The sequence below is a fragment of the Hemicordylus capensis genome, chromosome 17 (genome assembly GCF_027244095.1).
Source record: "Hemicordylus capensis ecotype Gifberg chromosome 17, rHemCap1.1.pri, whole genome shotgun sequence".
Lineage (NCBI taxonomy): Eukaryota > Metazoa > Chordata > Lepidosauria > Squamata > Cordylidae > Hemicordylus > Hemicordylus capensis.
Genome location: NC_069673.1, coordinates 13275049 through 13299532, shown reverse-complemented (window position 1 = coordinate 13299532; position 24484 = coordinate 13275049). Strand labels below are relative to the sequence as shown.

At 47.1% G+C, this 24484-nt stretch overlaps 1 long non-coding RNA gene across 1 annotated transcript; it reads left to right on the top strand.

The window, feature by feature from the left end:
• Positions 1 to 1114: 1114 nt before the first annotated feature.
• Positions 1115 to 1751, top strand: LOC128338756 (uncharacterized). Its single transcript, XR_008312689.1, has 2 exons — positions 1115 to 1286; positions 1391 to 1751. It is a non-coding gene; the product is annotated as an uncharacterized LOC128338756 (long non-coding RNA).
• Positions 1752 to 24484: the final 22733 nt, after the last annotated feature.

Below are 24484 nucleotides of genomic sequence, written 5' to 3'. Positions count from 1 at the left end.
GAGCCTTCTAGGAACTGGTATACTTTCCCCGATAGACTGGGAGGCTGAACCGAAAGGCACACAGTGGCTGGATGTTACACAAGATGACACTTGTTTAAAGGAAGTAATATCAGCCATTGCTTAATGCAATCGAGAGAGCCAGGAGTGCAAGGGAGGCATGGTAATTCTATTGCGACTGAACTTGAAGATTGCTGTCAGAGAGGAGTGCGAATGTGGCAGTTACTTTGGGTCTGTTTGTAATCTTTTGAGGCATTTTCTCACGGAGGGCCCCGTGATATTAGTAAGAGTGCAGAAAGCCACGCCGGTGGTGTCATGCACAATTAATGTCCCCAGGTAGCAACTCCATTAGTCTTATGAAGTGAGCTCACAAAAGCGAATACTAATCGGGATTTGCCTGTGGGGCAGAAACGGCGAGCGCACCGCCAGTTGATTGCAGACCCCGGGTGCTCAAGGCGAAGGTTGCCAAGCGAGAGATTTCCCCCAGCTCACTCTTTGGGGGCACCCTCCCGCCATTCCAGAACATGTTCCATCTAGAAAATGGCAAAAGAGAGACGGAGGAAGGGAGGACAGTGGGGACAGGGGACATATCAGGAAAGCATCATCATTATAGGAGCATAGGAAGCTACCTTATACCGAATCAGAGTCAGACCCTTGGTCCATCTAGCTCAGTATTGGCTACACAGACTGGCAGCCTCCAAGAAAGATTCCTGCCTGCAACCTTGGAGAAGCCGCTGCCAGTCTGGGTAGACAATACTGAGCTAGATGGACCAAGGGTCTGACTCGGTATATGGCAGCTTCCTTGGTTCCTAAAGATGCAGGCAGGAGTCTCTCCCAGCCAGAGTTCCCTCTAACGGGGATTCCCAGATGTTGTTGGCTGCAGCTGCTGTTGTTCCTAGTGAAAGGCCATTGCAGCTGAGGATGATGGGAGTTGTAGTCAGCAACATCTGGGAATTCCTGTTAGAGGGAACACTGCTCCCAGCCCTATCTGTATGTATGTATATGTGTGTGTGTGTGTGTGTGTGTGTGTGTGTGTGTGTGTGTGTGTATATATCTCCTCCTCCACAAATTTGTCTCACTCACTTTTCAAGCTTAAAGGCAACTGGAATTCAGTGCTATGCTGCCTCTGAATATGGAGGCTCCACATAACCATCAGGGATGTAGATCTCTCCTGCTCCTTCGCAACAGATGTCTAATCCACTTTTCAAGTCATCTGAGGGGGTGACTGCCATCCAGACCTGTGCCAATGATGTCCTTTCAGTCATTATGCAATACTAATAACAGCAGAGGTAAGATTCGAACCCACACTCTCCGGATTCATAGCACAGGCACTTTGCTTCCGCGCTCCATCAGCTCTACACAGTCGCCTTTCTTTTTCTTTCTTAATTGCTAGGGAAAGGCCTTCAAAATGCCACAGGAGGGGAATTACACCGTTCCAAAGGACGTTTACAGTTTTTTTAAAAAATGTTGAAGACAGTAGTGCCTAGCAGCAAGCGATCTCGACGGTGTGTGCTGAAGCTCTCATCGCGCACGCCTCGGCACATGACCGCATTCGTGAGCGAGAGGGAGGCTTGGGAGAGTCCACCAGAATGTAACCACCTCCTCCTGAGATTCATCAGGAGGGAACATAAACCAAAATGACTCCTGCAGAACCCAGAGGAAAAGGACTGTTTGCTGGAGAAATATGGCTGTGGGTAAAATTACATGTTCTCCAAGCCCCAAGGCTGAGAGAAATAAAAAGCATTTTAAATGGAGTGTAGGATTCATATTCCTCAGTCGCTACCAATAAATAAATCTTTAGCCCGCTTTTTCCCCTCCTTGTAAACACGGGTAACATTTTGCTTTCCATTGTCTCTGGCTTGCAAATTCTGGTCACGAAACAGCGAGTCGGCACTTGGTCCTGGACAGGTTTCCATCTTAAGGGGTGAAGGGAGACCCAGCTTGGGAGACTTCTTGCTGTGCCAAGCACCGGTGATACCTGCCTGTAGTCCATTCCCCACTAGGGCGGCCCTTGAATGAGGCCTATGCAGTCTGGGAGTGCTTCTGTATCCAAACTCATGTTGCAGGCTAAATCAGTGACCAGATGTGCTTTCTATCAACTTTGGCCAATACACCAGCTGCGTCCGTTCCTTGAGATAAACTACCTTAAAACAGTAATACATATGATGGCAACCTCCAGTCTTGACTACTGCAATGCATTTTATGTGGGGCTGCCTTTGTACATAGTCTGGAAACTGCAATGGGTGTAAAATGCAGCAGCCAGCTCGGAATCTGGGTCATCTTGAAGAGACCATATTACTCCTATATTAAAAGAACCACACTAGCTACCAGTATGTTTCTTGGCAAAATACAAGGTGCTGGTTATATAACCGATCAAATTCCGAAGATTTGTTTTGAATTTGAATCAGATTCAAATTCGGACCGAAAATTCTATTTGAATTGAATCGATTTTGGCCTGTTTGGGCAGTGGTTTAAATCAATCAAGTGGCCTGAATGTTTTTTTAAAGGTGCCCAACAGCTCTTAAATCAAATTCAAATTGAATTTTGAAAATTCGTTTTACATTCAAATCAAATTGCCCTTTTAAGGGCTGATACTATTTGAATTCAAATCACTCAAATCATCCAGATTAGTGTCAAATTGATTCAAATTCAATTTGATTTGCACATCCCTACTATAAAGCCTTAAACAGCTTAGGCCCAGGGTATTTAAGAGAATGATCTGCTTCACTACGAGTCCCACCTCCCACTGAGACAATCCAAGGAGGTCCATCCATGGTTGCCACCAGTCCATCTGGTAGACCTTCTCTGTTGCTGTTCCGAGGCTTCAGAATTCATTCCCTGCTGAAATAAGAGCCCCTCATATCTAAACACCTTTTTAAAAAGTCTCCAAAGACACATTTCTTCACCAAATCTTCTTAACTAGAATTGTGGTTTCAAACTGTTTTAAGTGGGGCCGGGCAGCATTTTGGATCTTGCCCCTGCATCCCACCTTCAGGGGGAACACTGCTCCAGCAAAGACTTGGGGAGGAGAGCTGGTCTTGCAGTAGCAGACATCAATTGTCCCATTTGCTAAGCAGGGTCCATCCTGGTTTGCATTTGGATGGGAGACTACAGGTGTGAGCACTGTAAGATATTCATTTTAGGGCATGAGGCCATAGCTCAGTGGAAGAGCATCTGCTTTGCATGCAGAAGGTTCCTGGTTCAATCCTTGGCAGAAGCTCCAGGTAAGGCTGGGAGAGACCAAGCAAGATGGACCAAGGGTCAGACATGGTACTAGGCAGCTTCTTACGTTCCTAAGATATCCTGCCATTCGATTTTTCCACCATTAGAAAGGCTAAGAACCTGAGAGTCCAGGTCGTACCTGCGATGGCAACATTCCTTAAACAGAGCTGACACAAAATGACTCACAGCATTTTGCTATGATTTCCGGCTGTGCTGGAATACCACCTCCTTTCCCAGAAATTTGATGGCCATCACTGCAGAACGTTTGCTAAGTTTATTGATTGATTGTTTCATTTCCAGACTGCCTTATGTCCTAGGACCCCAGCACGATGTACAATTATCTAAAAACCCTGGCTTTAATTTTACACACACACAAACACACAATCAACAATTAAACATAGCAGAAGGCATTAAACCAACCAATCACAAGTAAAGCCTCAATGTCCAGGCATACAAAGCTCTCTTCACCCATTTTTGAAATAACAGGGAGCCACGGATCTCCTCTGGGAGAAGAGTCCCACACTCTGAGGACTATAATAAAAAAGGTTCTGTCCGTGTGCCTACGAAACATGCCTCACCAGGCACTGGCACATGAAGGAGAGTCCTCCTAGTAGATCACATCAGGTGGGTAGATTCAGCTGGGAGCAGCTGGCCCTTGGATATCTGGAACCCAAACCATTCACTTGCCCTCACTCTCCATTGCCCTCACTCCCCATTGCCCTCACTCTCCATTGCCCTCACTTGCCGTCAGTGAGGTCAGAAGCAAGCACTGAAATGAGGTCAGAAGCAAGCACCCAGGGAAGGCACAAGTTAAGTCCAAAGGTGGTAACCAAGGTTCAAATGCAATAACCTGGTACAAGACAAGCCAGGCCTCTTTCCCCCCTATCTTGGCTACAGGGCTTTCACATTTGTGACCCTGCACCCTAATCAGGTGAGACACCAGTCACCAAGAGACCGTGGGAGACGGGTCCCCCCAGATTCATCCCTGCCACGCCGGGTCATTTATTTGTTGCTAATTAAAACAGGGAGATTTTCCTCTTTATTATTTACTGTTTGCCAAGTTCATTATTTGCTCACACATAAATCAACACTGCTAGCTAAAGGCAAATTCTCCCGTACTGCATTTTTAAGACTTCAGTGAGCAGGGGTTGCAGAATCGCCCGTCTACCATGCACCAAGGAATGCTCTGGGGCAGGATCTTTGAGACTGCAGAACGGTTACCTCTTCCATGCATCTGACAATCCATGGAGACGGGCCACAATATTTTTCCCCTGATCCTAATGCTATTAGCATTAGCATTTGTATTAGTAGCATTAATAGTATTAGAATTAGTATTCGTAGCAGTAGTATTAGTATTAGTAGAGGTATGGATATATTTATTTATATAGCTGGTCTCGTGGTAACAAGCATGAATTGTCCCCTTTGCTAAGCAGGGTCTGCCCTGGTTGCATCTGAATGGGAGACTACATGTTTGAGCACTGCAAGGTATTCTCCTGAGGGGATGGGGCCAGTGTTCCCAGATGTTCTTGACTACAGCTCCCAGAATCCCCAGCTGCAATGGCTTTTGCTTGGGGATTATGGGAATTGTAGTCAACAACACCTGGGAACCCCTGTTAGAGGGAACACTGGATGGGTCTGCTCTGGGAAGAGCAGCTGCCTGCTTCCCTGCAGAAGGTTCCACATTCCCTCCCGGGCAGCATCTCCAAGAGAGAGCGGAGAGAGATTTCTGCCTGCAAGGAAGAAGCCGCTGCCAGTCTGTGTAGACCATACTGAGCTAGATGGACCAAGGGTCTGACTCAGTATATGGCAGCTTCCTATGTTCCTAGGGGTATAGCAACCATTGAGCAAGGGGGGAAACTGTCCCCAGGCCCGGTGGGCTCCTTGCCTTCGGCCAGGGTGCCCCTTTGCCGCCTCGACAGGGGAAATGAAACTCTGCTGGGGATGTGACAGCCCCATCCTCAGCACTGGCCCAGCCTGCTTGGGCATGGCTTGGGGCATGTGCAAAGCAACACCAGGGGGTGTTGACCCCCGGCTCCCACCAACCTCCCTACACCCCTGTATATAGGTATACAGACGTGGGCCTTGTGAGAGCAAGATTTAGGGGCTAAGAGGCTGTGCCAAAGCCTTGCGTGAAAAGGTGATTTTGAAGAGATTTGGGGCAAAGAGAGGTGGAATCATGAGTGATGGGTTGCAGGCATAAGGGGCAGCAGGGGAGCAAGGGCAGCCTTGTGTGAGGAAGCTGCAGGTTTTATGGGGCTCCGGGAAGGAGTTCCAGAAAGAAGGGAACTCTAGGGAGAATGAGCAGAATAGTTAAAAACATAAAAACAGCCCTGCTGGATCACGCCCAAGGCAGCCCATCTAGTCCAGCATCCTGTTTCCCTCAGAGACCCACCAGATGCCGCTGGAAGCCCACAGGCAGGAGTCGGGGGCACGTCCTCTCTCCTGCTGTCACTCCCCTGCAACTGGTACTCAGAGGCATCCTGCCTCGGAGGCTGGAGGTGGCCTACAGCCCTCCGGGTTTAAGGGAGCAGAAGATCTGTCAGATTCTAGGGGAACGCAACAGGCCCAAGGGGGCAGCAAGAGAGTAAGGGTGGAGTTGTTTGAGAGAGCAGAAGATGCTATGGGCCTTTGGGAGGCATCTTTAGAGAACAGAGGCAGCAAGAGGGAAAGGGCAGGGTCATTGAAGGGAGCAGGAGGTCTATGAGGCTCTGGAAAGAGGCTCCAGTCAAATGGGGAAGCAAGGGTGAAATGGTGGGGTCACCAGATGGTGGTGGAGAAGGAGCAAAGGTCACATTTAAATTGCAGGCCCTTTTTGCTCCAGAGTCAAGATGGACTGCAGTGATGCCCTAGATATTCCCCAACTTTTTGGGGCCCAAGGGGGATGGCTGTAACTAGGAAGTTATTGAGCATCCATTTGCGGCAGCTCATGTGGAAAATCCACGGGATTTGCCAAGAATCTTGCCTAGTCCTTAACTATTACATTAAGCATCTGTCGCGCCTGCCATTTATGGATCAGATAGGCTTTTCCTCTTGAGATATTTGATTTTATTACCTTCTAGGGAGAGAGCCAAACAAGTGCTCTTATTGATTTTCACATTAAATATATTAGGAATAAAACAACATCTCTGTAAACCAATTGGAAAGTCGATATTAATTGGTACCAAAATATCACGCGGGGTTGGATTACAATTAAATCGCATCGCTTTGGAAGTTCGCTGATAACCCCCAAGAGGTGTGGCACATCAGACACCCGATCTGGGAGAGAGGGTAGGGATCTGAGTGACTGGAGCGTGAACCCAAAATAAGGGGGTGGGGGAGGAAACCAACAAAGGGTATATTCATTGCTCATGCGGCGTGCGTTGGCGTGATGGTGGCCATTTTGGAGACACACCCAAGAATGACCAGGAGGCAGCCCAAAAGGACACAGGTTGTGTGGAGAAACCACTCACACTTTGGAAAGCTTTGTTCTTGGGTCTTGCCAGCACCTGTTCCGATGGCTGTTGCAAATTGTGAGTTCTATGGGGCAGAGACCTGGCAGTTGGTTGTGATTTTGTCACACAGCATTCACATCACCAATGGTGCTATCAGGAACCCATTGGGCAGGCTCCAAAAGGCATTCTGTCACAAGCAGAAAGCCTCTTCCACTCATGGAAGGGCTGTTTCTGACTCAGCAGGGAAGTGTTGGGGAAAGTGGTCCACCAACGCAGATAAGTGTTTCCATTTGTTTTGGGTGAGAGTCTTGGGCATAGCTTCAGTCAGAGTTGGCAACCCAGAGAATCATTTCCTCATGCTGTCTCCCTTTTCTTTTGCTGTGTAAGCCACCTTGTGGACTTTTTGTTGAAAAGTGGTATATTCATGGAGGAGGAGGAGGAGGAGGAGGAGGAGGTGGAGGTGGAGGAGAAGGAGGAGGAGGTGGAGGAGAGGATGATGGAGGAGGAGGAGGAGGAGAGGATGATGGAGGAAGAGGAGGAGGTGGAGGAGGAGGAGGTGGAGGAGAGGATGATTGAGGATGATGAGGAGGAGGAGGTGGAGGAGGAGGAGGAGGAGGAGGAGATGATGGAGGAGGAGAAGGAGGAGGTGGTGGCTTGCATGCTTCCTAGAGTTGCCAATTTTAGAGTCCTTCATGGTGGGGAGGTCCCAATATGTTGTTGTCTCTGTCTCCTGCTCCTCCTGCTCCTCCTGCTCCTGCTCCTCCTCCTCCTCCTCCTCCTCCTTATATATCATCGTTTAACTAAAGTTCTTTAAGCAGTTTACATAGGAAAATAAATAATAAGATGACTCCTTGCCTCAAAGGGCTCCCAATATAAGCATAAGGTAGAAACCAGAAGCAGACACTGGAGGGATGCTGTGCTGGGGTTGGAGAGGGCCAGTTGCTCTCCCCTTGCCAAACATAAAAGAAGCACCACTTTGAAAGGTGCCTCTTTGTTCAGGTAGCACAGGTGATTTCCAAACGGTATACCTGAAGGCCTGAAGATGTCTCTCTGCCCCAAAGGGCTCACAATCTAAAAACACAAGGGGATCAATGCGCTGGGGTTGGATAGGGCCAGTTGCTCTCCCCGTGCTCAGTATAAAAGAGTGCCTGTTTTGATCAGTTAGCAGGGGTTTTCTAATATATTGCACCATATCAAACCATAAACATAAGAACATAAGAGCAGCCCTACTGGATCAGGCCCGCGGAAGCCCATCTAGTCCAGCATCCTGTTTCACCCAGTGGCCCACCAGATGCCTCTGGAAGCCACAGGCAGGAGTTGAAAGGGGCATGCCCTCTCTCCTGCTGCTGTGGCTCCCCTGCAACTGGGATTGAGAGGCATCTTGCCTCTGAGGCTGGAGGTGGCCTAAAGCCCTCCGACTAGTAGCCATTGATAGACCTGTCCTCCATGAACATCTAACATCTTTAATGCTTTAACATCTCCAGCCTTGCTTTCAAGGATCACCCCGATGGATGCTGGCCCCTGGAGATTCCTGATCCCGACCAGCCCTGGGGAACCGGCAACCCTAACATGACCCACTGTGAACCATACTCCCTAAACATGGAAAAACCAGCATTTCCTGCGGAAAAAGTTCTGCTTCGCCTTCTCCACCGTCCTTGATTCTCCTATGTCCCACTGACCAAAACCCGCCAAGCGTCCCTGCATTCAGCAAGCCACCAGGGCAAACCCCCCCCCCCACTCACATAAATATTATGGTCTGCAAGCCAAGCAGTCCCCCTGGCCTACTCGAAAGTGCTCGGACCCCTAAGTTAACTCGTCTCCCGAGGGGTGAAAAATCCATAGAGCTGCCCTGGTAAAATACTTTAACACATGAACCTCTTTGTTGATAATGGTGGTAGGGGGGAATAATTTATATCCCAGCAGCAAAACCCGACAGATTTCCCAAGTGTTCCGACACTTACCTCACCTATTGGTTCATGAATAACTACTTCCCTATGTTGGCAGTAATTTACATCCCCTGGTAAAAGAGGAGTGGACAAAGCCGCCTCCCCTCCGCACGCGCCCGATTTCTCCGCTCCCTCTTTGCAGAGGGTCTCTAGAGCAATATATAATTAAACAGCCTCTGTTTGCACCCACTTGCGATTTATGGCCACCCCCCCGGCGAACGTTTGTCCCACGCATTCCGAAAATCCAGCCGCGAAAAGTGGCTCACTACAGATCCTGACTTTTGGTATAAGGCCTGGAATGCAGGGCCACAGGAAGCTGCTTCATACTGAGTCAGACCATCCGTCCATCCCGCTCAGTCTTGTCTGCTCTGACCGGCAGCGGCTCGAAAGGTTTTCAGGCAGGAGTCTTTCCGAGACCTTCCTGGAGATGCGGGCAGGGATGGAAGCTGGGACTTTCTGCACGCCAAGCAGATGCTCTGCCACTGAGTACAGCCCCATCCCCAAAGGAAGCTGCTGTCTAATGAGTCAGACCCTTGGTCCATTCTGCTCAGTCCTGTCTACGCTGTCTGGCAGCAGCTCTCCAAGGTTGCAGGCAGGAGTCTCTCCCAGCCCTACTTATAATCTACGTCCATTTCTGGAGGTAAATGACCTTAAAACAGTAGTACATATGCTGGTAACCTCCAGGCTTGACTACTGTAATGCAGTCTACGTGGGGCTGCCTTTGTATGTAGTCCAGAAACTACAATTGATACAGAAGGTAGCAGCCAGATTGGTCTCTGGGACAGCACAAAGAGACCATATAACACTGTTTTTAAAAGAACTGCACAGGCTGACGATATGTTTCCGGGCGAAATACAAAGTGTTGGTTGGTACCTATAAGAGAGACAAAAGCAACAGCCACTGAAGGGATGCTGTGCTGGGGATGGATCGGGCCAGTTGCTCTCCCCCTGCTAAATATAAAGCATCACCACTTTGAAAAGGTGCTTCTTTGCTCTGCTGCAATCAGAGTGGACAGGCTGACCCTGTTTTCTGACCACGCCTCCCAACCACAGAAAAAGATTCTCTTTTCACCCCTCGCCACCTGAGAGATTGACCCAAGGCCTCGACAAATTCCTTACAAGCCGCCATAGTCTGCAACCGGTTCCCAGAAACCGTTCAGCAAACGGCCTTGAATAATTAATCGAATTGGGGAAAGGAGCGGCCAGAGCAATCGCAAGCTGTTCCCGTGAAGAAAACTCTGAAAAAGAGAAATAAATTATTTAGCCGAAATTATTTATCCAGATCTCTGTTTAGGAATCTCAAAGAATCTCCTCTCTTCCATCCCCCGCCACCTCTCCCCTCCTCCCCGTCAACAGCTTCCCCATTTCATTTCTTCGGAGCGACTCTGCCTTGAAATTTTTCAAATGTTTAATTCAGAGACATTATCTTTTATTTACTTATTTCGCTCCAGGGCTCACTGAAAAATGTCATTAATGATTTGCGGCTTTGATAAATAATTACAAGGGGCCATTGTGCTTAAAAGCATATTCCGGGAGAAGTGCATTCATAAATAAAACGTGTATATATATATATATATATATATATATATATATATATATATATATATAGTCCTCGCCTGGCTTTCAATACGGTGACAACATGTCCTGGAGAAAGAGAGACAGAGCCTGCAATCAGGGATCAGGAGAAATAAGATGCGTTGGGACGTGACTTTTCAGTTTTGCACTTCTAACTTTGGAACACTGCGTTGGTCACCCATTACAGTGGCTAACTTCTCACCTAATTTTCTTAGCACTACTCAGGAGTTACTCTAGAGCAGGGATTCTCAATGTTGGGTCCCCAGATGTTACTGGACTTCAACTCCCATAATCCCCAACCAAAGGCCACTGGGGCCAGGGATTATGGGAGTTGAAGTCCAATAACATCTAGGGGCCCAACGCTGAGAATCCCTGCTCTAAAGGACTCCTAAATTTCAACAGGACTTCCTCAAGTAAATGTTTATCCTCACAACAACCCTGTGAGGTAGGTAATACCTGACTGGCCCAGAGTCAGCCAGTGAGTTCTGTGGCTGAATGGGGATTCGAACTCGGGTCTTCCCGGTCCTAGTCCGACACTCTAACCACTACGCTATGCTGGCTCTGGCAGATGTTGGCCTACAATTCCCATAATCCCTGGGTATTGGCCACTGTGACTGGGAATGATAATAATAATAATAATAATAATAATAACAATAACAACAATAACAACAACAACAACAACAATAATAATAATAATAATAATTCGATTTCTATACTGCCCTTCCAAAAATGGCTCATGGTGGTTTACAAAGAGAAATAACAAACAATAAGATGGCTCCCTGTCCTCAAAGGGCTCAGAATCTAGAAAGAAACATAAGATAGATACCAGCAACAGTCACTGGAGGTCCTGTGCTGGGGGTGGATAGGGCCAGTTACTCTCCCCCTGCTAAATAAAGAGAATCACCACGGTAAAAGGTGCCTCTTTGCCCAGTTAGCAGGGGTATTATGGGAGTTGCCATCCAAAAAGTAAGTTGGGGTGGGGCCTAAGTTGAGCAGGCCTGATCTAAAAAGAAAGACAAGGTAGACCCCAGCAACAGCCACTGGAGGGATGCTGTGCCGGGGTTGGAGAGGGCCAGTTGCTCCCCCCACCCTGCTGAACAGAAGAAAACTGCCACTTTAAAAAGAGCACCTCTTGGCTCAGTTAGCAGGGGTGAGCGAGATGGACCGAGGGTCCGACTCAGTATCGTAAGGCAGCTTCCAGTGTTCCTGTGCCACTGGCGTACTGGGCTGGCCTGCTCCGAACCTCTCCCGCACGTGTCCCTATAAAGCTCCACCCAAGTGCCTTCCTCGAGCTTCAGTCATTACTTACACATCTTCTTTGGATCTCGCCCGTCTGAACGTCGCCAGCCAGAGGGCACGGCAAGAGGACCTGCTTAGCGTCTGCCGGCGCTCCTGACAGCTCCCTCCTGCCCCTCGTCCACTCTGAACCCCCCCTCTAAATGGAAGCCGAAGGCAACGCAGGTGAAGAGCTGACGGAGACCGTCCTTCAAGGACCGGCGGGGAACGCCAGCCGCTGCCTTCCGCCTTGCTTCCTTGTTGTAAATAATGCAGAAAATGAGTAGTTTTTAAAGACTGTCCGGTGGGATTCGGAAGCCTTGTTTTAATTATATGAAAACAGCATGGGTGCTTAGGCAGATGTTTGTGGTAATTGTTTTGAAAGCAGACCCTCTTGGCTGGGAAAGGATCATTTATTTTGACTGGGTTCTTTTCACTTCCCTCCTTCTGCAGTTCACTTCCTCGGGCACGTGGGGCTCTTGGTGTCTGAGATCAGCAAATTCCTCTTCCCTCATCCCAAAGGTGGCCACATTTCCACAAAAGTGCACAAGAGCCAGCAAACTGGATTTCTATTTGTCACTGGGGCAGCAGCACTGAAGCAACCAAAGGGGTCGATCAGGACTGCACAGGTTTGTAGTCCAGCCATTCTTGGACTACAACTACAACTCTCATCCTCTATCATTACAGTGGCCTTTGGTCAGGGGTGATGGGAAATGTAGTCTAACATCTTCAGGAGGGCCAAAGTTGTGTAGCCCGTGGTTAGGTGAGTCGACCAAAACGCCACTTTTGTTCTACTAAAAAGATGTCCCTGATAGGTCAGGCAACAGATTTTGGATTTGCGATATTCTTTTTAATAAACATATCAGTTGCACTGGCTCCCAGTCCATCTCTGGATCCAATTCAAAGTGCTGAGTTTTCTCCTTTAAAGCACTAAATGGCTTGGGATCAGATTACCTGAAAGAGTGCCTTGCCCCTTATGTCTCTACTTGGAGCTTAAGATCTTCTTCGGGGGCACTGCTCTGAGTACCCTTGCCAGATGAAGTGAGGTGGGTGGCTACTAGGGACAGGGCCTTTTCTGTGGTGGCACCCATTTATGGAATAGCCTCCCCAGTGAGGCTCGCCTGGCACCATCGCTATGTCCTTAGAGACCAGGTGAAGACCTTTTTGGAGGAGGAGGAGGAGGAGGAGGAGGAGGAGGAGGAGGAGGAGGAGGAGGAGGAGGAGGAGGAGGAGAAATAAAAACTGTGTGTGACTGACATCTTAAAAGAGGCATTCTCATATGGCATCATATGGGAGGGAATGCCTCTCCTAAGACGGTGCCTGCTAAGAATACATAGGTACATCGACATGTAGAGCCATTGGGTGGCTGGTTCCAGGCTAGAAGAGGTATCCCCCCATCTCTCACACAGAGGAGGGAATACCTCTCCTAAGATCATGCTTACTGCAACACACATCTTTTAAAAGAAAAAGTATGGGTTTTTTTCCTTCTTCAGAGCAATTGCTTGTGCTCATTTGCATGTTATGCACATCTACATTTGCATCAATTAAAATACCCTGACCAATCAACTAGGATCTCTTTAATTGGGTGAGAGCCCTCGTTACTACAATTATCCCCAGCAAAATGCCCGCCCGTATAAGAGGTGGGCTGTACACAGGGGGAAGCCAAGGCCCTGGAGGGGTGGCGATGGGTCTGGATACACAGACACACCCTGCGCCCCTCTGTGGTGTTGTCATCACTGGGGACCATTGGGTTCCCCCTCCCTGCAAGAATGTCTTCAAGCCTAGCATGCAGCTTCTCCATAGCAGTGAAATGGAAGTGGGACATTGGCGTGGGGGTTGACCCTGACCACTGCCCTCTGCAGACACTAAGTATCACCTCTGCTTCTCTTTGCTTGCCTCTGATGTTTCATCTCTTGGTCACTCCAGAGTGGGACACGCTCTTTCCTCCAGACTTATACATCCCATAGTTCTGTGCCTAGAGAAGCTGGCTTCTGCAACCCGCCACAAATGAAGCAGACATGCCTTTAGAATAATCTGCTTTTTCCACTCCGGAGAGTGGCCCAGAGCTTTCTGGAAATCGTGCTGAGACCCCATTCTGTTTTCTGGAATTTCCCATGAGTCATTGCCCACCTCTGATTTCCATGGTGGAAGAGGCATTCTGTCTTCTCTCTGCCCATGGCAGCCTGCCACTAGGTGGCACTGTCTCCACTCCACGTTCCACTGCTACGAGGAATATTTATAGACTGCTTATCAACAAAAGTCCTCAAAGCGGTCTACATAGAAAAATAAACACGCCAACACACAAAGATGGTTCCCTGCCCGGACCATTGTACTCCATCTGAGGTAGGCCATAACATGTTGCATGCATCTCTCCAGATGCTATTATACTTTCCAGAAAGTCATCAGTCTGTAGCTCCCATCCAAACCTCACGCAAGGTCACGCCCCTTACCCCTCCTTTCAACCGCAGCCCCAGATGCCCCTCTGGAAGCCTCTCCTATGGGTCAAGGGGCCCAGGAGGTTGGAGGGGAAGGAGGCAATTGCTTTAAAAAAATGGGTCGGGATACCAGAGCTCTGCTCACAGCAGATGGGGAGGAGAGTGAATCTTGTGGTAGTGCGCATGAATGCTCCCCTTTGCTAAGCAAGGGTTTGCCTTGGTTTGCAGGGCTGGGAGAGAGCCCTGCCTGAAACCTTTGGAGAGCTGCTGCCAGTCAGTGCCGACCATATTGAGTTAGATGGACCAATGGTCTGACTCAGTACAAGACAGCTTCCTGTGTTCCTAAGGCGGCCCAATTTCCAAGCAGTTCTGCCCTTTGCCCATCCCACCCCGCTTCCAGAGGATCCCCCAGGGCTCAGAAAATATTTTCCGCTGGGTCGTCGAGGTGCCTGCTAGGGCCAGGGAGGCAAGGGAATGACCTTGTATGAGTTCCCTTGCACTGCCTAAGCTTTGAATGCAAGGCTGTAATCGCTGTAATTCTTTAAATAATTAAAAGCGGAGGGTGGCTGTGATGGCAAACGGCCATTCAAAGGTGTCTTCTTAGTTTGTTTTCTTTTCCTGATGCTATTTCATGCCTCTACCTGGCAGGTGAGGTGGGTCACTTCAGAAATGTGGGGTTGGCTTGGAAGGTTGTCGACACGGCCAGACAGCAGACACAGGAGGGGAGAGGGGGAGTAGGAGAAGAGAGAGGGAGAGGGAGAGGGAGAGGGAGAGGGATGGAGAGAGGAAGGGAGAGGGGGGGAAGGAGGGGGAGAGATGGGGAGGGAAGGGGAGAATGTGTGTAGGAGAAAGTGGAGAGAGGGGGAGGGAGGGCAGGGGAGAGAGGGAGGGGGAGAGAGTGTGTTAGGGAGAGAGGGGAAGAGGGGGATAAAAGGAGGGAGAGGGAGAAAGAGGGAGAGCGGGAGCAAAAGGGAGTGTGTGAGGGGGAGAGAGGAGAGAGGGAGAGTAGAAGAAGAGAGAGGGAAAGGGAGAGAGAGAGGAAGGGAGGGGGAGGGAAGGAGTGGGAGAGAGGGAGGGAGAGGGAGAGGGGAGGGGAGAGAGAGTGTGAGGGAGAGAGGGGGAGGGAGGGGGAGAAAGAGGGAGAAGGGGAACGAAAGGGAGTGTGTGAGGGAGAGAGAGGAGAGAAGGAGAGGGAGAGAGAGAGTAAGGAGCTGACAGGTTATTTGGGGAAAGACAAAAATGGAGCATCTGTCTGCAGCAGTCAAGTTGTATTGGATGTTTCCACCAAATGGAATCATTCACTGACATGGACAGGAAGAGAGAGAGGGAGAGAGAGAGAGAGGGAGAGAGAGAGAGAGAGAGAGAGTTGGCACAGGGGGAGAAAAGCAAGGGATGAGAAATGAAAAGGGACAGGGCTGGATGGAAAGAGGTGATGGATGGCGAGCCCATCAATTTCTGAAGGCCAAGCCTTCAAGTGCAGCGGAGTCAGTGAAATTTACATTATTAATCTCTTGTAATAATCTATGACTCAAGCAGGCTGAGAAAATAGCACCAGGGCTGCAGATTGACCAACCTATATAAATAACGACTCCTCGCTCAATTTAATTGCACTCTTGTGAAAGTGCTCCTCTTGTATCTTTCTAATTACTTTAGTTTCATTAGGTCTAGCAGAAGACCGGGAAATGGGGGGGGGGGGAGAGGAGAAATCCATTCAGCTCTTGGAAAGAATGAAAAATTCATATTCCAACTCTCTCTCTCTTTCTCCTCTCTCTCTCTCTCTCTTTTTTTTTTTTTTGTTCTGTGAAATATTTAAATGTTAATAACCATTCAATTCCTGACATGCTATCTTGCCAGCACGGAGTTAAACAGAAAATCTATTTAATCTAAAGAATCTCATTAAACGGGGCCAAAAAAAAAAAAAAGCTTGTAGATAGTCAATCGCGGGAAGAAGGTACACCCGGACGCACACAGAAATATCCAGGAGAGGGGTGGGCAAGAGGCGGAAGAAGAAAGGAGCTTTAGAAGATTCTATAATTTAATTTATCGTGCACAGAGCAACAGAAACGACATAAAAACCACTCGGTTCTGAGCATCCATTTGAATGGATAATGATTAAATGTTGTGTATTGTAGTGCAGCTGGTTCATATTATCGTGCCGCTGGTGAAGAAACAGAAACCCTCAGCATTTTTGACTCCTTTCCAAATATTAGCTCCTTCTAAAGCCATTAAAAGATTATCACTGATTTAACCAAATGTCTGTTTGGAGCATTAGCATCGGCCTGTTCACCAAATCCCTAGAATGCCATTTCTCCCTTCTCTCTTCCTATTATCTCATCCACCCAGCAGTATTTAATTTCATTCCCATGAATATGCAATGAATTTAATTTTGAACACTATTTTCATCTGCTCCTGTAATCACAAAAAATGCTGGTGTAATTAGTTTCTAATTACTTGCTTTAATTGTTGTAGTAATCATTTTAATTACCCAAATGCACAGACATCAAACGCTAAGAGGAAAATAATCCGCTCGCACCTCCTACCTTGTCTTTTATGCTCAGTATTTGAGATCTAGATTTTGACACGGGCAACCTTTTGAAAGCCGTGGGGCGATAGGGGGATAGCATCTCCCAGGAACCCGGGTCGGTTTCTGGAGCCAAACCTCCCCCCCCCCCCCCGCGCCCGCCGTGGTGCGCTCTGCAATCTGCTCGCTCAAATTTGCATGCCCCCAAAAAAGCCATTAAGTTAAAATATACAGTTATTGTACCTTTCTGGGACTGGAGCCATGGAAATACTTATTGCCTGTGCTCATAGCTTGATCTAGCAGATGGCAAATCGTGAAATTTTATGAAATTATTACGCCAGTGAGGTGTTTTGAAAAGGAACAGCTGTGCAGGAGATGGGACGTTCATAAACACACACAGGTGTTGGCGTCTCTCCCCCCTGCCAGCCTCAACATTAAAAAAAATTAAATTATAAACAAACAGGCAAATGTTGTAATCTCTCTCCCCGACATCCTCCTTCCAGGGAAATTGCTTAAACTAAGCAAAGAATCCAATTTTAATTTGCATAAAATATTTATCAAGGCCTTCCGTAAATTTCCCAGCCACTCCTTGTTCTGGGCTGCCAAGTTGGAAATTGTCACGGCATACAGAGGTGCATCGGAGAGTCGGGTGAGGAAGGCATTAGCCAACCCCTGGATGACCACTTCACGCCAGCACATATGGGCTCACGCTCCTAATGGAGGAGAGATGGATGGAGCCAACTTCCACTCCCCATATAGAGCGCTTTACATATATATAATTTGCAACCAGATTGTTTTTCTCATTATGTTTTTATTTCTACCCAAACTGTTAATTAGGCACTTAGACTTTTTTTTCTTTTTCTTTTTTTTGCTTAAAAAAAAAAAATAGCAGTTAGCATCTCGGAATTAAGACTGAGCCGAAACCGTTTACCTCGTATTAGTGCTCATTTTTGCGTCAAAAAGAATTCCCATAGATTTGCATTACAGGAAGCCGCCTCGTACTGAGTCAAGCTATTGATTCGTCGAGCTCAGTATTTTCTGCTCTGGCTGGCAGCAGCTGGAAGAGAATCTTGTCTTCTGTCCTGTGCTGGTCCCAGTAAGTAGCTTTAGAGAGTTGGGGCTGCAGGGGCTGCCATCTGTGAATGTGCCACTCTGCAAAGTACACTCTATGATCCTGTTGCTTCACTTCGTGGCTAATCAGAGGACAGCTGATGAGGTAAGGAGGGTTGTCAGTCTTCTGGCAGCACAATGCATGCTGGGAAGGCTGACTCGATCCTCGGAGGACTTTCTATTGTTCCAGCTTGTGATTTCAGCAATGGAGTCCTCACCTGGCTTTGTGTTCTTGGTCTGGTGAGCCACACAGGTTCTGCTCATCTGTTTCTACTAGAGTAGGAGCTCTTTATCCCCTCCCCACCCAACGATCAAATTAAATTTTAAATTGTTTTCATTATGTTAATATTTTAATGGTTAAGGGACCTTTTTGTAAGGGACGGTATATAAATGTACTAAATAAATAAAATAAAATTAAGGGCTCTGTGTGTGCTTGTAGAACTTGCACAGGAAGTTGATATGGGGACAGGAAGTGGCAGTGACCAATCACAGCGGGGAGAGGCTGGAACAAAGCAAACAGCTCATCAAAGCAACTTGGGCCCAAGGCCACCAATATTTTCCTAAAGAGCTACAATAGTCTACGGGGCAGGGTTACAGCCCAGAATCAAGACCTACCTGAAGATTCCTCATACCATTGCCCCCTGTGGCAGCTCGATGTATTGCATCACACCTTTGAACCTGCGGTCCCAAACAGGCTCCGCCCACAAGGTCAGGCATTGACTTACTTTGCAGCAGGAAGTGGAGGAGAAGCTTCCTGTCCGAGGCTGGCCTTGCCTCGGTTTTAAAGTCTTCTTGATTCGGGTGTATCTTCTTTTGGTTTCACAACTCGGCTTCCTTGACCTCTGGCTTGCTGCCTGAAAATTGGCTCCTGGCTTATCTTGGCTTGACTCCTGGCTTATTGACTCCTGGCTTATCTTGGCTTGATCATCATCCTGTTGACTCTCCTGGTCCTGGCTTTGAGCCCTGAACCACTGATTGGTAGCTACCCATGGCTCAAGCTTGAGACCCAAGTCTCGGAAGACCTGTGGCTCAAATTCCCCCATGGTTGATTCCCCTGATGGAAACCTTTCTGTTTTGTCCTTGGCTAGCTGCCAAGTGTGCTTATTGATTCCAGAGTCTCTCTCCACCGATCTGTGGGCAGCATAGTCACTTGAAGGGAATCTAGTACTTACCATTTACATTTCCCTCCATTATCTACCCCTAGAGCACCAGGGAAAGGAATTATAATTGACTGCGAGCCGAGAGATTGATGAACCTCCAACTTCACCGAGCCATTCTAATGGGATTGCAACCACCTCTGTGACCACACATCCAATATACAGATTGGTCATTGGTGTCCTTAGGGGGAGAGCAGACTCTTAAATTCGATGCTGTTCCTGGATGGGGGTTCCACAGGATCCAGCCCTCTTGGGCCTGCAGCTCCTGTCTTCCTTTTCCCACTTTCCTCTTCTCTGCTACAACAGGCCTGATGAATCCCCTCAATTAATCCCTAGGAACATCGAAAGCTGCCTCCTACTGAGTCAGACCCTTGGCCTATCTAGCTCAGTATTGTCTGCACGGACTGGCAGTAGCTATTCAAGTTTTCAGGCAGGAGTCTCTCCCAGCCCTACCTAGGGATGCCGCCAGGGATTGAACCTGGTACCCTCTGCATGCAACACAGGTGCCTGACCCCTGAGCCTACCATCCAGCCTGGCTGTAAAGACATGTTTCCGGATTTATTTATAAATAGATCTCAAGATTCTAGCCTCATTCATAAAGTTGCCCAGGTGCTTTCCATGCTCCTGAACTTTCCAATTTTGTTCCTTGGCAACTTTGCTGCCTCTATCCGTTCTGCTTAGGCCCCGTCTTCTCAATAGCTTCTGGGGCTAGAAACCTGAACCCATAGCTCCCCCATATGGTGTCTCACCAGGGCTAGAGTTGACGGGGCCTCTGCTACTACTGACTCCACTTGCTCAGACTAGTCACTGGTTTTCCTTAACAGGAAGGACTATAAAGGTTTTCTCTTGAGGGTTGGACTCAGGGAAGGGCTGTTGCTGAGTGATGGGGCCACACCTCAGTAGCAGAACATCCGCTCTGGATGCCGAAGGTCTCAGGTTCATTCCCTAGCAGCATCTCCAGGAAGGCTGGGAAAGAAATCTTGGAGAGGTGCTGCCAGTCAGTGTAGACAATACTGAGCTAGGTGGCCCAATGGCCTGACTCAGTAGAAGGCAGCCACATATGTTCAACAAGTTTATTTTATTATGTATATATGTCGGTCGGTGGGTGGGAATGTAAACTATTTATATCTCACCCCTCCAGCACAATACGGCTCAGGGCAGCTTGCTACAGTAAAAAAATAATATAAAGTTTAACACACACACAAATAAAACACAATGTAGAATAAAAACCATGAAAACAAATGGAATTTTCATTCATTCATATATATATATATATATATATATATATATATATATATATATATCAGATTGCTTTTCTATTTTTAGCTAACTACTTTTAATTCATTTTTATTACGTGTTTTAACTTTTGTAAACCGCCTTGTGATTGTTTTAATGAAAGGCGGTATAGAAATCTAACAAATAAATAAATAAATAAATAAGATTCAAAACCCACCAGGCTAGAGTAAAAAACATTTAAAAGCCTCACAAAAAATAAGTTGAAAGGTTTTTTTAAAAAAAGCCCTAAGGGTTTAAGCAAGGCGAGCTCTTCGGGGAGGGCATTCCAGAGCCGAGGGGCCACAACCGAAAAGGCCCTGTCTCTTGTCCCCGCCAACTGAATCTCAGTCAAGGGGGGGCTGAACTACCCATTGGAATCCCATTGCTATATTCAGAACATTTATTTGCATCATCTACATCTCTAGTGCTACATCTCTAGTGCTTCGTAGACCTTTGTGGGACCATTTGCCTGAAGAGGGGCTTGAGAAAGCAAGCTTTGAGTCTGAAGCAGATTGTGAAAACTCCGCAAGCCTTGTGAGGAAAAGCAAGCCTTTCTCAGGCCCATACCAAATGGTGCTCTCTTTCTGACGACATGAAAGCCGTTTGTCTTGACTTCCACTTCTTCCTAATTCTCCCCCTCCCTGCAGTTGTTTAGAATCTCTGTTCACTCCCTTGCTCTTTTTCATCTTGTTTTTAATTTGTTATTCTCTTTGTGAGCATTTCTTTTTGTTTTTCTTTCTATATATCCGAGTTCACCCCAAAATGCCTCAATTTCTCTTCCCAGTCACGCCTGATTAGCATGCAAGCCTTTGATCAGATTTTTAAAGGATTTACAGTCTGCATTTTCATTATTCAAGTTTCCTTTTCCAACTTCTTTTTGTTTTGTTTTTTGGTGCGTTTTTTTTTTTTTTTTTTTTTGAGAAATCACAGAGAGAAGAAAGCTTGAAAGAAAACAGCATTTGGTTTTGCAGTGTCTCCTTTTTACTACAGTTGCCAAAGATAAATCCAGTGGGAGAGTCATCAAGGAATCCTTCAGCTTGCAAAACAATTAACCTTGGATGGTCTGGAATGTGTAAAAATAGCTATTGTGTTTGTGGAATTATTTCCAGTCAGAGCTCACTTTTTCATACGATGTTGGAGTTGGAAGGAACCTTAGAGGCCTTCTAGATCAACCTCTGTTAAGGTCAGGAAACCGCTATATCATCCCTGACAGGAAGCCATCCAGACTCTACTAAAAATACCTCCAGTTATTGTTGGTCAATGACCGTAAATAAAATTTACGTACTTACTTACTTACTCCAAGAAAAAAAGAGCCCACCACTGCATGAGGCAGGCAGTTCCACTGTCAAACTGCTCTTACAGTTGGGAAATTCCTCCCAACATCTAGACTAAGTCTGCTTCCTTACCCCCTTCAATCCAAAGGTCACCACAGGCTTCCCTAGCATAGGCAGTGGTGACCCAACTCTCTCTCCCCTTCTGTGGCAGTTGGGATGGGCCGTTTCTCTTGTGTGAGGGAGGTGGTTAAAGTGGGAGAGATGTCTCAGCTGAGGTCTGCCTGAATTGAGAAGCATGAATTGGCCCCTTGGCTAAGCAGGGTTTGCTTTGGTTTGTATTTGGATAGGTGACTAGATGATATTCCCGTTAGGGACATAACTCAATGATACTGCATCTTACCGGCATACAGAAGATCCCAGGTACAATTCCTGGCATCTCCAGGTAGGGCTGAGAAAGTCTCCTGCCTGAAACCTTGAAGAGCTGCTACCAGTCAGTGTAGACAATACTGAGCTAGATGGACCAAGGGTCTGACTCAGTTTAAGGCAGCTTCCTATGTTCCTATAAGGTCACAACAGACCAACGCCAGCCTCCCAATATTGCAGAGGGGGCTGCATCCTCTAAATCCCACCACCTTTGGCAGCCCCTCAGTACAGAATCACTTCCTAATGAGCACAACAAAGTGATAACAATTAATGAGGAAGCAAACCGTTTATTTCTGAGCCCCCTAATTAACATTATCCCAAGCATTCTCTCCATGCTCTTTTGATGTCATAAAACATGCGGGAGGTGTAAACGAGCTGTTTGCACATTAACACTGCCGTGCCCCCCGCACCCCTCCCTCTGTTACCCAGACATTAAACCAAACCACAACGCTGGCTGGGAGTTAAAGGCCACCGCTTTTATTCGCAACAAAACAAGATAAACAAATTACAGGTGTTTCGGCCGTAAACACTGGAGCGTCGTTCCGGAGAGCTGAGATGCTGTTAACCCAGCTTTCGCTACCGAATTACCATGCATGACAAAAAGACACAAAAACTCGTGTAGCTTTAAAAAGGAGAAGGAGAAGGAGAAGTGCTTAGGAATCCAGTTTTACCAGATTCTGATTCTTCCAGAGCAAAATTCGGGCAGAATTCCATTTTCGTCCGAAATTCTGTCTTGGATTCTTCCAGAGCAGAATTCGAGGAGAATCCCATATTTGTCTGAAATTCTGTCTTGGATTATTCTAGTTCAGAGTTTGAAGAGAATCCCATTTTTGTTCAAAATTCTATCTTGGATTCCTCCAAAGCAGAATTCAGGCAGAATCCCATATTTGTCCAAAATTCTATCTTAGGTTATTCTAGTTCACAATTCAGGCAGAATCCAATTTTTGTCCAAAATTCTGTCTTGGGTTATTCTAACTCAGAATTTGGGCAAAATCCCATTTTTGTCTAAAATTCTGTCTTGGATTCTTCGAAAGCAGAATTCGGGCAGAATCCCAATTTTGTCCAAAATTCTGTCTTGGGTTATTCTCGTTCAGAATTTGGGCAGAATCCCATTTTTGTCTGAAATTCTGTCTTGGATTCTTTCAGTCAGATTCCAATTTTTGTCCGAAATCCATGGTTCAGGATGTGGCCTCTTTTACATGTTGCAATCCAATGGAAGCATTTTGTCTTTGATCAATTGCATGGGGAAGTCTAAATAGACCACAGCCCTTTTAAAAGCCTCAAAGATTAGGGAAGGGGAACCAGACACCCATCACTGAATATTCTCTTCCCTGAGATATTTCAGTGGTCATTTGTTGGGGAAAATATCTTCAGTAGTAAATTTATTTTTCCCTACAAATCCACACACCAGGTATATGAACCTGCCCTCTGTTGAGTCAAACTATTGGCTCAAATAGCTCAGTACTGTCTACCCTGATTTGTAACTGCTCTCCAGGTGTTAGGCAGAAGTCTTTCCTAGCCTGACCTGAAGATGCTTCCAGAGATTGAATTGAGAACCTTCTACATGCTTAGCAGGACCTCTGCTACTAAGCTATATGCCAGTGCTGCAGGCCAGCCCTCCAGGGGTTGCTGGACCACAGCTCCCATCATCACTAACTATGGGCCATTGTGATTGGGCATGATGGGAGTTGTAGTCCAACAACATCTTGACGGCCAAAATTGTGCAGCCCTGCTACAGGCTCTTCCTTCACATATGAAGCTGCCTTCTCCTGAGTCTATTGGTCCACCTAGCTCAGGATTGTCCACACTGACTGGCAGCAGCTCTCCAGAGTAGCAGTCAAAGGTCCTTTCTAGCCCTTTCTGGAGATGCTGTTAAGGTTTGAACATGGGACCTTCCACATCCATAGAAAGGCCCCTCTTCATTGGATGTGGCCTTTGCTTTTTTGGAGATGCAGCCTCTTTGTTCCATTCCGATGTTCCTGATACTGAATTTCTGATCAGAACTCCTCTGCAGGAGCACACCTGACTAGATGCTGGCATCCCAGAGCATTTACAGATCAGAAATGTTTCATCCAACCCATCCCTATGTTTCAGGGTTCAGGGATATTGGTGGTTGCTGAGGTGTAGGGTTGTGCCATCAGAAAGGACTTGACAGATCACCTAATCCAAACATATGTTTGGAGACAATAACGCTCCTCTTCAACAGAAAACAGGGCCTCTGTGGATGAGGAATATGAGGATTGGAGCATTTATTTATTTCCCTATATAAACCACTTTGGAAATTTCTGTTGAAAAGTGGTATATAAATATTTTGTTGTTGTTGTTGTTTGGTGGACATAATTAATAGTGGTTGTGGCATATGAAATGCTCTGCTAGGCCAGCCTAAAGTTCCATCTAGCCCAGCATCCTGTTTCCAACCGGAGACAGCCAATTATTCTGGGAGGCCCAGAACCACGGTGTGAAGAAGATAGTCATCCTTTCCCCACTGTTCTCTGGCATTCTGAATCATAACCCCTCTGAAGATGGAGGCAAATTTAGTGCTCATGGCTAAGACATGTTGGTGAATCTCCTCCATGGATCCCCCTTTGGAAACCCCTCAAAAGCCGTGGCATGGCAGTAGTCATGAGAACTGGATGCCCAGAAAAATTAGCAAGGGACAACGAGAGGCAGTTATTTGCTCGGAAAAGACGCCATGCCAGAGTACCATCCTGTAGTTCCACTCGCAGCCTCCCCCATTTCTCATTAAGTCTCATTTTCGATGGCTGCGCTGCACACAAAGCATTATGGCAATAATTGGTTGCTCTCCTATATTTCAATTTGAAAAGCCAGATACACACACACGCA